The 13,751-nt window shown below is 43.8% G+C and overlaps 1 protein-coding gene across 1 annotated transcript in view; it reads left to right on the top strand.

The window, feature by feature from the left end:
* The first annotated feature begins 8,133 nt into the window (after positions 1 to 8,133).
* Positions 8,134 to 13,751, top strand: part of ZNRF3 (zinc and ring finger 3) — a 93,062-nt gene continuing 87,444 nt past the window's right edge. The window contains 1 exon segment of the mRNA XM_032198898.1: positions 8,134 to 8,269. The gene's annotated coding sequence lies outside the window, so the exon portion shown is untranslated.

Below are 13,751 nucleotides of genomic sequence, written 5' to 3'. Positions count from 1 at the left end.
TAGTGCATCTCAGCATCTCTTCCTGAAATGCAGCAGCAGATGTGACTTAAGGGGTGTTGGAGATATATTTCCATGTACCAAAAGATGGTAACTGTTGATGCTGCTTCAGTAATGGAAACTCATCAGGCACTCAGGCATATTTGAGTAAAGCTTTTAGTCAAACCTGAGACTTTGTGCTGTGCAATCATGTCTCCAGAGATGTAGGATAACAATTTTACCTGGTGATTAAAGTGGGCAGGCATGTATGTGAATTTACACAGAAAATGATGTATCTCCTGTTGACATGCTTATTAGGAGGTACAGCAATTTCATTTGCTTATGAAATATGCTGTTGTCCTGGTCTCTGCAGAGGGTGGTGTTAAAACGTGTAGGGAACATGGACAGTAGAAAGTCTGAGTTATCAGTTACTGAAATCATCTGGAAAGGCACATGTGGTGGTATGAATGAGATAAGCAGCTCTCTTCATCCTTTATATGGCTGCTTGTTCTGCTGTGAGGACTTCTCAGGTACAGTTTACTATGAAAACACAGTTCTCAAGTTTGATTTAAGAATTACTCTAATGGAAAACTTACCTTCTCACTCAGTTAAGAGTCAAGTAAGTTCCTTTGGTCATCAGAACCTCTATCCAGTTGTACAGAACTCTGCTGCTGGTGTTAGATTGCTTGTGATACCCATTTAAAGCAAAGGTAGATGTCACCGCACTGCACAGTGCAATTAAAGTATGTCCTGAATCCCTCAATGATGTTCTTTAATCTACACAAGGGGACCTCTGAAACACGACTTGCTTCTTAAACTTGAATGTAGCATAACAGCCCAGAATTCCAAAGTAAATACTAAATAAATATCTGTAATGTAGAAAGAAGATGCTGAGTCAATGTAATTTATGGTTATACTATGGGACCCTTTTTTTCCTTTGCTTCAGTTTAATGATTTGATCAAAGGAAATGGCAGGCAGTTCTTCCTCTAGGAAGGACAGCAGATAGAAACGGAGATGCAAATCAACTTCAAAGGAAAATTGCTAGTCTCAGTTAAAACGGGCATTTATAGCACTCATAAACCATTATTAAGAATACTTACCAACAAATCCACTGGTACTATCCAGACTTTGTTATTTTGGCAGTGTTTAAAATGTAATGTTTAATCATAATTCTTTCATTTTAATCCAGTTGTATTGGCATGCTTCTTTTTGATCAGTCAGTGATATTTTTCTCAGTTTCTGTTGTATCTGACCTGGACTTTGAAAGAAAAGGCAGTGTCTTAGGCATGGATGAACAAGTGAATGGCTGTGATTAAGCTACTGTGTGAATTTATAACCTAGAAGCAATTTGAGCTAACTGTATGCACGTTTACATCCTCTAGTTAATGTGACGTAATCTCATGCCCACAGTTATTTCATGGTAACTTGTTTTTGTGCTCACATTCTCAATCCTTCTCCAAATGCTTTGGAGCGATAATTTATGAATTAGCCCAACTGTCTGCAGTCATCATACACAGACTGATTTTTCAACCCAAAGGTGTGTCAGAATTATTATTTAAAGTCTAATGCTGAAGTGAGATACTATGTTTTTTCATGGGGGGACAAAGAAGGTGACTTTGCCCTCCCCTCCCACCCCCCCCAAATAAATGATTATTCTCATCTAGCATTCTGTTTTGGTTCTGTATGATCAGAATTTTTTTATTAGCTGGAGATAGCAACAATCCCCTCTCCTCCCCTCCTCTCTCTTCTCTTTTTTTTTTTTTTTTTTTTTTTTTTTTTTTTTTTAACGGCAGCTTGTGGTGAGACTTGTGATGAATACCAGTTAGTTAAAAGGAAAAAGAGTACCATTACCTTCTATGTGGGTACAGTATTGCAAATACTTCAGTTGTTACAGCACAAATGTGAAAAGGTCATTGCTCACCAGTGGGGGGAGACAGTCACTGGACTCTGCAGTGACATGTTGCCCTCACCATTGTGAATGGATTCCCCGCTGAAATATGCCAGTCTGAATTATCTGGTGTTCTCAGATCACTTCATATGATAAATCACAGGAGTAAGAACCATCTTTTTCTTACTATTTAATTTGTTCAAGCTGCCCCTTATAAGAGATTTTCTTTTTTCTTTTCAGAGTGAATGAAAGATGAATTATGCTCCACACAAGGTCTTGTTGACACTGAAAACAGTCTCAATCAGACAGAAATTCAAAATTCACAGTAACTGAAGTGAATTTTTAATCCATGCTCATTGGTTAATTTATTTATTTCTTTGAGAAGGTACCATATTTTCCTTTGTGATGCTAAAATTTTTGATGCTATCTGAGAAAAATTCTTTAAAAGTTCACATGATTATTGGCTGAAAGTTCAGCCAGTCTTTTGAGTGCTGTTTTTGCTCTACTTATCACAGACTAAATAAACAAAACCTAAGAGTGTTGCAGGTTGTCAGGTAGCTTAGAAGAGGTTGGGTTTTGGTAATTTGTCAGAAAAAAGCATTTAATTGAAAATGTCATCTGCTCTTTGCTCTGCTAATAACTGATACTAGTTTTCAGCCAGGGTCACTCAGTAGTCAGGAGGATAAAGAAGCTAGTGCCAAAACAATAGACCCAAAGATACATTGTTTTCTGTATATTTTTTCTTAGTATTGCTGGGACCCTACCCTTATCACCTCCCTTCAGCAACCTGAGTTCTTGTCTTCCCTGCTTTTCACATTCCTTAAGCATCCCCCTCGAGCAAAAGACAACATATGCTGTAGCTAATCTGCTGCTGTGCACATACGTTTTTTCTGGCTTCTGCCATGCTGAATGTGTAACAGCTGAACACCATCCCCCCCCCCCACCCCCCAAGGGACACTTTTATACCAAACATTTACATGCACACATTTCTTTATGTCACTTCACAGTGGTAACTCCTTAAAATGCATATTAGTTACAAAACCTTCATGTTAATTAAATGGGATACATTAGAAAGGATCCTTTTTATTAAAACAAACAAACAGATCTGTAAGATCAACAACAAACAGACTGTTCTTTGGGCAGTGGAATTGAAAAAGCTCAGCTTTTGCCCTAGCTTTCCCTGTCTCCTGCATGTCCTTCTGGATGCTGCTGCAGTACCAAGTCCAGAGCCTCTTATTTTCACAAAATTGCAAGAATATACTGTCTTAAGACCTCCAATCTGCCCTTAAGCTTTGTTAAAAGTAGCTAATATGTTCGCAAGGATGATGGGGCTGTCAGGCAGATAACGCATGTTTAATTTCATTATGGAATGAGGCTAAAAGAGGTTCTCAAGGGGTTCTCCAGTGTGCTGTATTTGTGGTTGACTGCATGGATATGACAGAAAGCAGCTTTCAGACATCTTTTTTCAAATATAGGGATAGCAAAGATTGAGGAAGCTGGATTACTGCCTCATTTAATATTGAGAATGGCTGGTGATCACATTGTGAGTGGTTATCAGTGTTTTGTTTTCTTCTTGTCTGATGTGCAGGGCTGTACTTCCTGCACAATATTCCATCTTTGCTCTTGGTACAAAATCATTAGTTTAGTTTTGGGCCTTTTCTGTAACATTAATCACAGTAGTCTGTGGGTACTACATTAGCATTGTTTTCTCTCAGGAGCACTGTGTGAGGAGGAGAACCCTATAGTACCCATTTCTTTGCCAGGAAAATGAGACGTAGGAAGTTTAGTGTCAAAAGCATCCATTGATGTTGACTGCCCTCTTTTCAGGACATACTTTCTCAGACCTTTTCGCGTTATATATCATTTCATTATGTTAAAACCACAGCTCTCATTGACCTCAGTTGCAGTTATAAATGCTTGAGGCTTCTGTATTTCAGAACTTGTACCTTGGTTTGTTGTATAGAGGGGAAAAAAGAAAACGTATTTGATGTATTATGGCATAACTGAATTGGCAGCTGTATGATGCTAGGTGAGAAAGAAGGCAATTTGAAATATTTTATTGTTTTAATAATAGACAGTCCTTTCTTTTTCTGCAACCTCCTGCTTGGATTTCTGCCCAAGTAGGGGGAACTCAGTGATCTGAGACCTAGTGCCTCATGTCAGTCTTTGGTATTTTACTGCAGGGAGATTTTGCTATGCCTGCAGTCCACAGATATGAATCATTTTGAAGGGTGGATCATATCTTTACCAGCTTTTATTTTGGTGCTAGGATGCCATCTATTTGTTGTATAGAGCCCCATTCCTATATTTTCACTAGTTAGTTTCCAGGTTTATTTGTCCTGCCATTTCTGCATTCCTAACTCTCAACGTAATCTGGAAAGACACCACTTCTAGGTGGGTATAAGAGAGCCTATTCCTAGATAATATCCAAAGAGTACTGATGATTGTGTTTCATTAATAACTAAGGCAAGGGTCTTATCTATAATATTTTTTCCCTGTACTTCCTTGATTTGTATCTGCAATGGGATCCTTCTGTGAAGCAAAGCTCTATGGGGAAAAATGTACCCATGTAACAGAAGACTTTCACAGTATATGTAGACAGGGAACAAGATCACTGTTGAATCGTCTAATCTGGGTACTCCCTGTTTTCTTGATCTTTAAATCCGAAATCTTACTAATATCTCAGGGTATGGTGTTTATGTAATTTTTAAAGATTAAACAGAAGAGGGGGGGCGGATGTAGCGTACATGGATGCTTACTGAAGGCATTTAAGTTTGATGCAATGGAACTGACAGAGTTGCCTAACATTTGAACCGTTAGACTGCAGCAGTAAATTCAAATCCACTTTGTTGACCAGCAGAGAAGGACACAGCATTCTCAACTTCTTAGTTTCACAGCTGGGAATCAGGAATGTCAAGTTCTTTCCAGCTTTTGTAGGACTGAAGCTGTCTTTCACACATGCTGAGCTCTTGTCCAGGCCTCCTAGAACTCCTGGCTTTCCAGCTCACATCTCCACACCTAAAATTACACTTCCCAATATTATTTTAGCTTGCTGCTTCAATATAAAAATAATCCTTCCCCTCCTGGGCTGTTTTTAGCATGGGTCTCTTCTCTAATTCAATTTGCCATACAGCTCCACAAAAGCTACATTGGCATAGTTAAGGAAGCATCACTGAAGTGGAACAAGTGATAAAGGAAGAGATGTTTAAAATAAGTACTTCCACCAAAACAGGCAAACTTCTGCTAAGTATGGCAAGGTGTGCTCAGTACAAAACTCACCAGTTGGCACATCCAGTCTGAAACTGTCCTCGGGCTCTCACTGTGCCTGCAACAGTGGGGAACAAATATCATAATGCTGGGCAGTTCCTCCAAGCTATGTAAGGGTGTCCAATGGGACAACGTATTCTGCAAGAGGCATTGTTTGTTACTTTCTATTTGACAACATGCACACACCCCACTAACCTCTGACACTGAAATTCCAACTCTTTCTACTGCCCATCACCTGATTAGATACCCATTGAGTTTAGGACAGTTGAGATGCATTGACCTGCAACAACTTAAGCAGTTTATTTCAATGAATGCGTTATTATTTAAGGTAATTCGATTTACAGTGGCACTTTTTTACAAGAAAAATATGTCATGAAAAAAGACATCCCAAATCTGACAAGCAGGGTATAAAAACTTGCTAAAGACTAGAAATTAAAGACAATTCACATAAAGGGGGGGGGGGGGGGGGGGGGTTTCTATGGAATTTAACAATGTCATAAATGGGTCAGATGAATGTCAGGAAAAAAAACTCGTTCTTAATGGTGACTTAATCTCAAAACATTGATGGAGGGTGGGTTTAGAAAAGCAAGTTGCTTTCAAACACTAAGTAGAAATAAAACTATTAACTAAAAATGAGTTGCTTCACTGCCTTTCACATGCAAATGGATAGGTATTCCATGTGGTAGTTTACTCCTTTAACACTTTGTTGGAGCTGCGTGTTCTCAGTGCTGTCTCCTCTATAGTAGTTTATGGTTCCTTTGGCACTGTGATTGATTAAGTCCCATTCTGATACAGGAAGCAACTGTTTTGGGAGATTTGTGAAGTAGGCAGTTGTCCTTCAGCAGCTCATGGCTTCCTGTTCCTTTCTTGTTTTTCCTTCTCTGAAGAAGCAAAATATGGCTGGGCTGGTAGGAAGGACCCCATGATCAGATCTACCCCTTGGCATGGGTCAGGTAGGATGAACAGGGAAGCCTTATGCATTTATTACAGCACTGGAGAGCAGAGCTACCTCTAAAATATTTTCCTTGAGATACAAAATCCTACTCAAGATTTTTGGAAAGGACTTCTTGAAACAGGTGAATAGGTTGTAAGCAAAATGAGTCATCTGTGGAGAAGCAAGAGAAAATGGTATGTTTTGATTCTTCATTTTAGAGACCTGTTCTCATTAAAAGGAAAAAGAACGGAAGAGCATAAGGCCTACAGAACCTCTTCTGGAATCCTGAAGGAATGAGAAGGCATCAGGTTAAAAACTCTAGATGTCATTTGCTTAAACCACTGAAGTTATTGAAGAAAGAAAACTAGCTGAATGTCAAAAGACTTTCTCCTCGTGATACATGCACGAGGGCCCACATAACAGCAACCCTCATCGTAGTAACAGTCACCCCTGCATACATCTCACCTTTTTCTATAGGTTGCGAGATAATGTAGCTGACTGGGAGAAAATCTCCCAGAGTTCTCATCGTTTAAGCTGTTCCCATGTTGGTTATGATGCAGGGAAGCCTATGATATCCAAATATCAGCCATTTGTTTCACAGATGAAGGAAATTCAAGTAGAGGTAGTTTGCAGTAAGGAATTAATGTGCAGTAGATGCTATGCATTTCTGAAATCATACTGAACCATAACTTCATAATATAAAAATTATGTGTGTTGACCACATTTGAGCTTGTGTAGTGTGCTCTGTATTGTAACCTGGCTAGAGCACAATGATGCTCCTTCCAGCTACAATTCTACACATGTAGTGGTTTCGGCAGCCTTGGATCCATTGTACTTGTCTTTCTGGTTATGGGGGTATTTTGTGGCCCATGGTAGAAGCTCAAAACGTATGTTTCTTTGATCCCTTCTTGACCCTTCCTTAATGGGGAAATGTTCAGTGACTTGTTAAGGTAATGCTGCTCACTGTGTCACACTAAGGATCTGACTGTCTTGTCTCATACTCTTGCAGAGTATTGAGTTCAAGGAGCTGGGTCATTCCTGCTCCACACGCACATACGGAATGTGCTGGATGCTAGCAGCATGCAGGAAATGGCAAACGTTAGATTACTGCCATGCATGTGCTGCAGAGCAGCAGCGTCTCTCCTTCACAGAAAGAACGCTGCATTTGGTTATAAAGAGAAAAAGATGGCTCTTGACCGCTCAGGGTGCGTCCGTTCACGGGACGTGTACCACCAGCAGCCGTGAAGCCCTCACGCCCAGGAGCTCCGTGCCTCCTGCACTCGGGCACTCCTGAGGCGCAGGCTAGGAGAAGCCCGGCGGCCGGCGGCTGCGGCCGGCCCGCTCCAGCCTCCGCGGCTCCGCTTCGCGACGGCCTCGCGGGCCGGGCAGCCCAACAGCCCCGTCCCCGCGGGTCGGGCCCCGGCGGGCGCCACGGGCCGCTTCTCGCGGCCCAGGTGCTCCCGACCCTGAAGGCCTGACCCGCGTGGGGCAGCCCGGCCCTGCCAGGGCCTTCCCGAGCGGCGCGCGGCGCGGTGCCGCCCGGCCGCCCTCGCGGCTCCAGCGGTGCTCGGGCCGGGCCGAGGAGCCGGGCCGAGGAGCCGGGCCGGGCCGGGCCGTCCCACGGCCGCCCGCTCGCGGCACCCAGCGCCTCCCGGCGCAGCTCGGCGAGCCGCGGGCCGTGTGTGCGCCGAGGGAGGGACGGAGCGGGTCAGAGACGCGCGGAGGGCGGAGATAACCCCGCGGTGGCCGTCACGTGGAGCAGATGAAAGGGAAGCGGCTTGGCAGGGCGGAGAGGAGCCGGGGCGAGGGACGGGGAGCGCGGGGCTGGCGGCGGCGAGGAGCGGGGCGCGGCGCAGCGCGGCGGGAGGGCCGCTGCCATGGGGCGCTGACCCGCCCGGAACCCCGGCCCCGGAGCTGGAGCCGCTCGCGAGCGATGCGCGGCGGCGGGGCGCCGCTCCCCCCCCGCCGCGCGATGAGGGGCTGCGGGGCCGGCGCGGGGCTGGCCGTTCCGCCGCCGCTGCTGCTGCTCGGGCTGCTGCTGGCCGCGGCGCCGGGCGCGGCGCTGGGCAAGGAGACGGCGTTCGTGGAGGTGGTGCTCTTCGAGTCCAGCCCCAGCGGCGACTACACCACCTACACCACGGGGCTGCAGGGCCGCTTCTCCCGCGCGGGGGCCACGCTGAGCGCTGAGGGCGAGATCGTGCAGGTGAGCGCCAGCCGGGGGGCGCCGCCTGCCCCAAGATGGCTCCGCGGGCCCGGCCGCCCGGCACCTGGCGGCACAAAGCCCGCGCCGGGCCGGGCCGCGGCCCCACGTGCGCCGCGCGGCCTGGGGGCGCGGGGCGCCGCGGCCGCGGTGACAGATTCGCGCTGGCGCACAAAGGCCCCGCCGCGCTCCGCGCCGGCGGCGGGTCCGAGGAGCCGGGGCCTCGCTGAGCCGGGCCGGCGCGGAGCCCCGCGGGGCTGCCGGCGGCGGCGCCGCCGGAGCCCGGTTTGACAGCCCGCGGCGCCGCAGCCCGCGGCTCCCGGCGACGGCTCCCCCGCGGCGGACCGACCCGCGCGGTCCGCGGCGCGAGGCCGCGCCGGGCCCCGTCTGCGGCCGGGGAGCGGCGGGGCGGCCGCGCCTGGCCCCGCTCCGCGGCGCCGTGCGCCCGGCCCGGCCGTCGGGCAGCGGCGGGGGCGCGGGCCCCTCCGCCGAGCGCGGCGCGGGGACGGCCCCTCGCCGCGCGCCGGGCTGCGGAGCGCGCGCTCGGGCGGCTGCCGGCTGCCGGGGCGCCGTCGGGGCAGCGCCTCCCGAGCGAGCAGCCCGGTGCGAAAATGCCGTGGAGGACGCCGACTGCAGCAGGCGCTTGCTTTTCATCTTTGTTTCCTTCTGGACGTCTGGTTCTGCTGGGCGGCTGCGTTGGCATGCCCGATACGCCCGCTCTTGGATCTCTGCGAAGCGATTCCTTCTTTTGAAAGCTTCTCTTGACTTTTTCATCGGATAAATAATGTTTGTGTTTATCAGAATGCAACTGTTCTGTACTCTGTTTGAAACTCTGGAGGTGCTTATCAAATTTCTTTGTAGTCACTTATAATTGTTGACTTTTTTTTTTTTTGGCCTTTGGCTAAGTAAAGAAAAATGACTTAAATGGTGTTTTAATAAGTTTGACTGTTAAGCAATTGCTAGTAGCAGTCCGTATTAACAGTTGCGGAGTTCTGTATATGTATGCATACATACATGTGTATGTGTGTGTGTGTATAATTAAAAAAAAAATCTAGTGGCTAGTAAGCTCTAAAAACTAGTAAAATGCTAAAACCGCAAATATGTGAGTCTCAAAAAAAAACGCTTTTATTCTTCTTTTGATGTAAAGAATTCTGATTTTTAGCGCATGTAATTTCAAAATAGTTTCAACCAGGAGGCTTTGTTGTAAAAATTCACTTCAGGCAAAAGAGTTGTGGACAAGCTGCTGATAAGCATTTTTATTTATCCTTCCAGAGAAAACAGGGATGGAACAATTAATGTATGTTTCTGACGTTTTAAAAAAGGTAATGCCACTAGGGGTTGAAGCCGATACTGACATTTTCTTTCCTTTTGGTACATTATAAAACAATATGTGTTAGACTCAACTCTGTAACTTTGGGGAAAGCAAGAGACACTAAAGTTTCACTATGCGTCAGGTGTTGGTGTTAAGAATAGAACAGAAGCTGTTTACTGAGGTCATACTTTTCTTGAGATTGTAGGTGAAAGTGGAGAAAAAAAATACACTCTTTGTTCAAGACTCAGGTTTGAATAACTTTAAGGAGATGTATTAAGTGGAGTTTTGTAGGCTTGTTATGTGTAACATCAACCATCTGCTTCCTCTAATGCCTGAATAGACAGCCTCCAAAATAGGAAAGACTAAAAAGATTTACCAAATTATGTGGCAAATCTTTTACAGTCATTTACCACTCAATAAACTGTTTTGCTTGTTCATCTGTACATTTGGTAGATAACATATCATGTACAGCCTATTTTTTTGTTGTTGTTGTTTTTTTCTGAGCCACGGGGTATGCTAGTTGTGTTTTGGAGAAGAGAAAACATCAGACATTGCTCCAGAGCAGCTAGACTAAATACTATCAGTTGCATTTTCACCACTGATGTTTTAGATTACACATTGCATCCTTGTCAGTGTCAAGCTTCCTTCATCTCCTGAAAGTCAATTTTTCAGAGCCAAAACTCACATACATTTTCACAATGTTGTCTTGCCTCTGCTTTTCATATGGGCTGTATATTTATGAAACTGTATGAATCTGCTGGTTTGGTTCATCATTTAAAGCTCACTGTGACATTTAGAAAGGGATCATGCAGCTCATGGTATTAAGAACCTGTTCAGCAGTGGTACATCAGTCAAAGAGCGTCTCTTGGCCCCAACCATTTTGTCAATGCACATGGCTCTTTCAAAATGTGTTTTTCATTAAAATGAAATTTTAGAAATTCTTGAAAATCAGGCACGCATTAAAGAATGAATCAAAGCAATTGTGGTTTTTGGACTACACAAAGACTTACTTTTGTTTATGTTAATAGCATCAATTACTCATTGGTGTTGAAAGTCTCTGAACAACAACAACAAAAAATTAAAAAACAGTGCACTTTCTGCTTTTGATAGGTCACACATTCACTCTTAAACTGGTTATTGGTCAGATTCCTATCCAGCAGTGGTATGCTATTATATTGTTTCTCATGTTATTATGACCAAGTCTTATTAGGGTCAAGTGTCTACCAGAATAACTCTTCAGAGAGATGAAATGTTCATATGCTTTCTTTAATGTGGCCACAGTTTGTATTCGGCAAAATCATCCCTAGGTTGCTGTGTCAGCTGGTCCTTAAACTGCTCAAAAGTCTAACTGTCCCAGTGGTATCTGGCATACTGGAATATGTTGTGTTTCTTGGGGCAGCATCCTGGCATTAGTATGGTTGAGACTGGAACCTGAAAACTTCTGATTAGAGAGTGATTGGGAAAACAAGACTTTGTCGAAACCTCTAAAATGAAATTATGACCAATGAAGTCCTTACAGTTGAGACTTCTTGCAGCACTCTGACCAGAAGCTCAGTTGCCGTTCTGTGTCAAACTGGATGCTACATGACCACAGACTTAGAGTGCTAGGACAGTAGGCATCACTGATTTGACTAGCAGTGCCTCTTTTGCCTGGAGAGGGATTATATATCTCAATTCTGCTTGTACTGGGCAAGGTACTGTTCCAGTTGCTTGTTCTGTCAGGTAGCTAAGGTGTGGAACATCAAATGCCTTGTTTCTTGCAAAATTGTTATGATGATACTGGTCAGGTGAGGTGCTGGGAAAAGTGGATTGGACTTAGTCTTTGTTTTGGATTGCATAAAAAATTCTGGGTTATTAAAAATTATATACATTCATTGTTGTTAATTCTCTTAAGTCTTTCTTTTTGCTACTACTTCCTTAGGTATGCTGCTGAATACAGTCATATAGATGGTTTACCAATACATACATTTTTTAAAGAGAAGCAGTATGGAGGAAAGATTTAGGAATATTATTCATGGTTTTTCATGTGTGATAAAAGTTTGGGTTCTGGTTGAATTGTTTCTGCTTGGAAGCGTCAGTAGGGGAATAATGAACTTCAGGTAGCCATTGAACAGAAGTGACATATGGATTACATAATCTCCAGTTGCTTATATTTTTTGTGCTCTAAAGTTAACAGTTTAAAGAGAACAAGCATAGCTCTGAGCTTTAAGCTCCAGAAAGAAAACAGACGTGGGGCATTTCTGAACTTCTTGCAGTCGTTCTTTATAGCAGTGCCACTGCCCATCTTCTTCCAGTTGCAGAAGATGGGGAAGCTTAGAACTGGACTGTAACATCATGTGCCTGTGTGTTCCTTTCTCCACTGTGCCTCTCACCCCCTATTTACTTGAATAACTTTTGATCTTTCATCTGTTTTCTCAAAATGCAAAAATTGCTAAATTGCCAGGTAGGCTTTTCACTCCAAAGTATCAGCAGCGTTTTTTAATAGTGTCGAAAACAGTGACTTGAGATAACTGTGTGGATATGTAGAAGTCTGGCAATAATCACAGAAGACTGAATCAAGGAAATGCTTGTGTCCTTTGAGAATAGAAAACAACACAAAAAAATCATTATTATTTTGTTCTATTTTGTGAGCAGGCAGGTTAAGTTTCTTTCTTCTTGCTTGAGTTGACTGCCTGAAGCCCATTCAAACTGAGGAAGTGGAATTATTTGTGGCTTTGAGTCACCACCTTGTTGGATGTTTTCTTTGCTAGTTATGCTCTTAGAATATGAAGACAACAGTGATTGGTTTTATGTTAGTTCTCATACCTTAAATGTAAAGCACTGGCTTCCAGTAACGGTCCTAGGGATATCAAGGATAATATATTTATCTGATAAAACCAATTTCCTGGTACCTGTTTGGAAGGCTCAGGTTTGCATTGCCATCATGTCTTTGGAGAGGAGTATGTTGGAGTTGAGCAGTCGTTGAAATGTGGCGCTCTTTCTGACCTAAATAACTGACACTCTGTGGATACTTAGAATAGGATGAGGGAAAAGGCTGTTGAGCATTTACTGTGTTTCTCTATTTTGGTACACAGAGGGAAGACCTAGCATGTTTCTGTTTTGTCTTGTATGTGAAGCTGGAGTAGGTTATGGATTTTGTTCTCTCTGATCTTAGTCTTTGATGTTGTGAACAAATCCTCTCACTGGGCATATGCTACAAGGCAAATGAGATGTCCATGACAATGTCTGAAAAGCCATTTAATGTGAACACTATCCTGCTTGAGCTTGTCATTTGAACTTCTTTCAGACACAACTGTGAGTCCCATCACCATTCTGAAGGCCTGACCAAAGTTAAGGAGTTAACTTTAAACAGGTAATTAGGCTGAATCACGGATGGAAGAGACTTAATTGCTTCTGTCTTTATAAATAAGTAAATAAATGTCTGAGCTTCCATAGTACTTGTTTTCTGTTTTATTTATTTTTTATTATTTTAAATAAAGGTAATTTAATTCCACCTCCTTTTTGTTTGTAACAGCATCAGGCATGTGTCTGTTGCTGTGTACGCAGAGCAGCGAATAATTTCTATGTTTGTTGCCTTGCTGTTTTGTGGAAAAAACCTTTTTAGAAACCTTGTCTAATCTAAGCTTCGGTTTCCTTTTGTTTTCTGGTTATCATTGTACCTTAGTACAGTGTACTAACTACTTAATCTTGGCGCCTAAGTCTTAACTTGAGTTATCCAGCTTGTGGAAACAAAACTCTTCTATACTACAGCCTTGCTACATGCTTGGAATAGCAAAATATTTTGCCAGTTCTATTTGTATATTTTCTAAAATCTCAGTTCTTTAAAACGTATAAATAGTTCTGAAGCCTGAACTGGAGGTTTCAAATTGTTCTCTGAGTTGGCAGGGCTTGTAATCTCTCTCTGTTTTGGAAGAGTGTTGATAGGTGAATAAAAGATTAAAAATGCAGGTTTAATGCTCTGGACCTTATGCTACTTCTGCTGCAGTTTCTGCTGTGTTCTGTGCCTCATCTGAGCTTGGTTGGTGCTTATTCTTCAGTAGTTGAACAGAAGAACGAAGATTGCCTACGCCCAGAGTTGTGTGGCTGCTTTTAGGTCCATATCACTACCTGTTAAGTTCCGTGCTGTGAAAGGAAGGCATTTTTTTTGTGTGAATGGAATGAGTAACTACAGGT

This window comes from Aythya fuligula, chromosome 17 (genome assembly GCF_009819795.1).
Source record: "Aythya fuligula isolate bAytFul2 chromosome 17, bAytFul2.pri, whole genome shotgun sequence".
In the NCBI taxonomy this organism is placed as follows: domain Eukaryota; kingdom Metazoa; phylum Chordata; class Aves; order Anseriformes; family Anatidae; genus Aythya; species Aythya fuligula.
The sequence above is the reverse complement of the archived record's forward strand: the minus strand, read 5'-3'. Positions and strand labels throughout refer to the sequence as shown.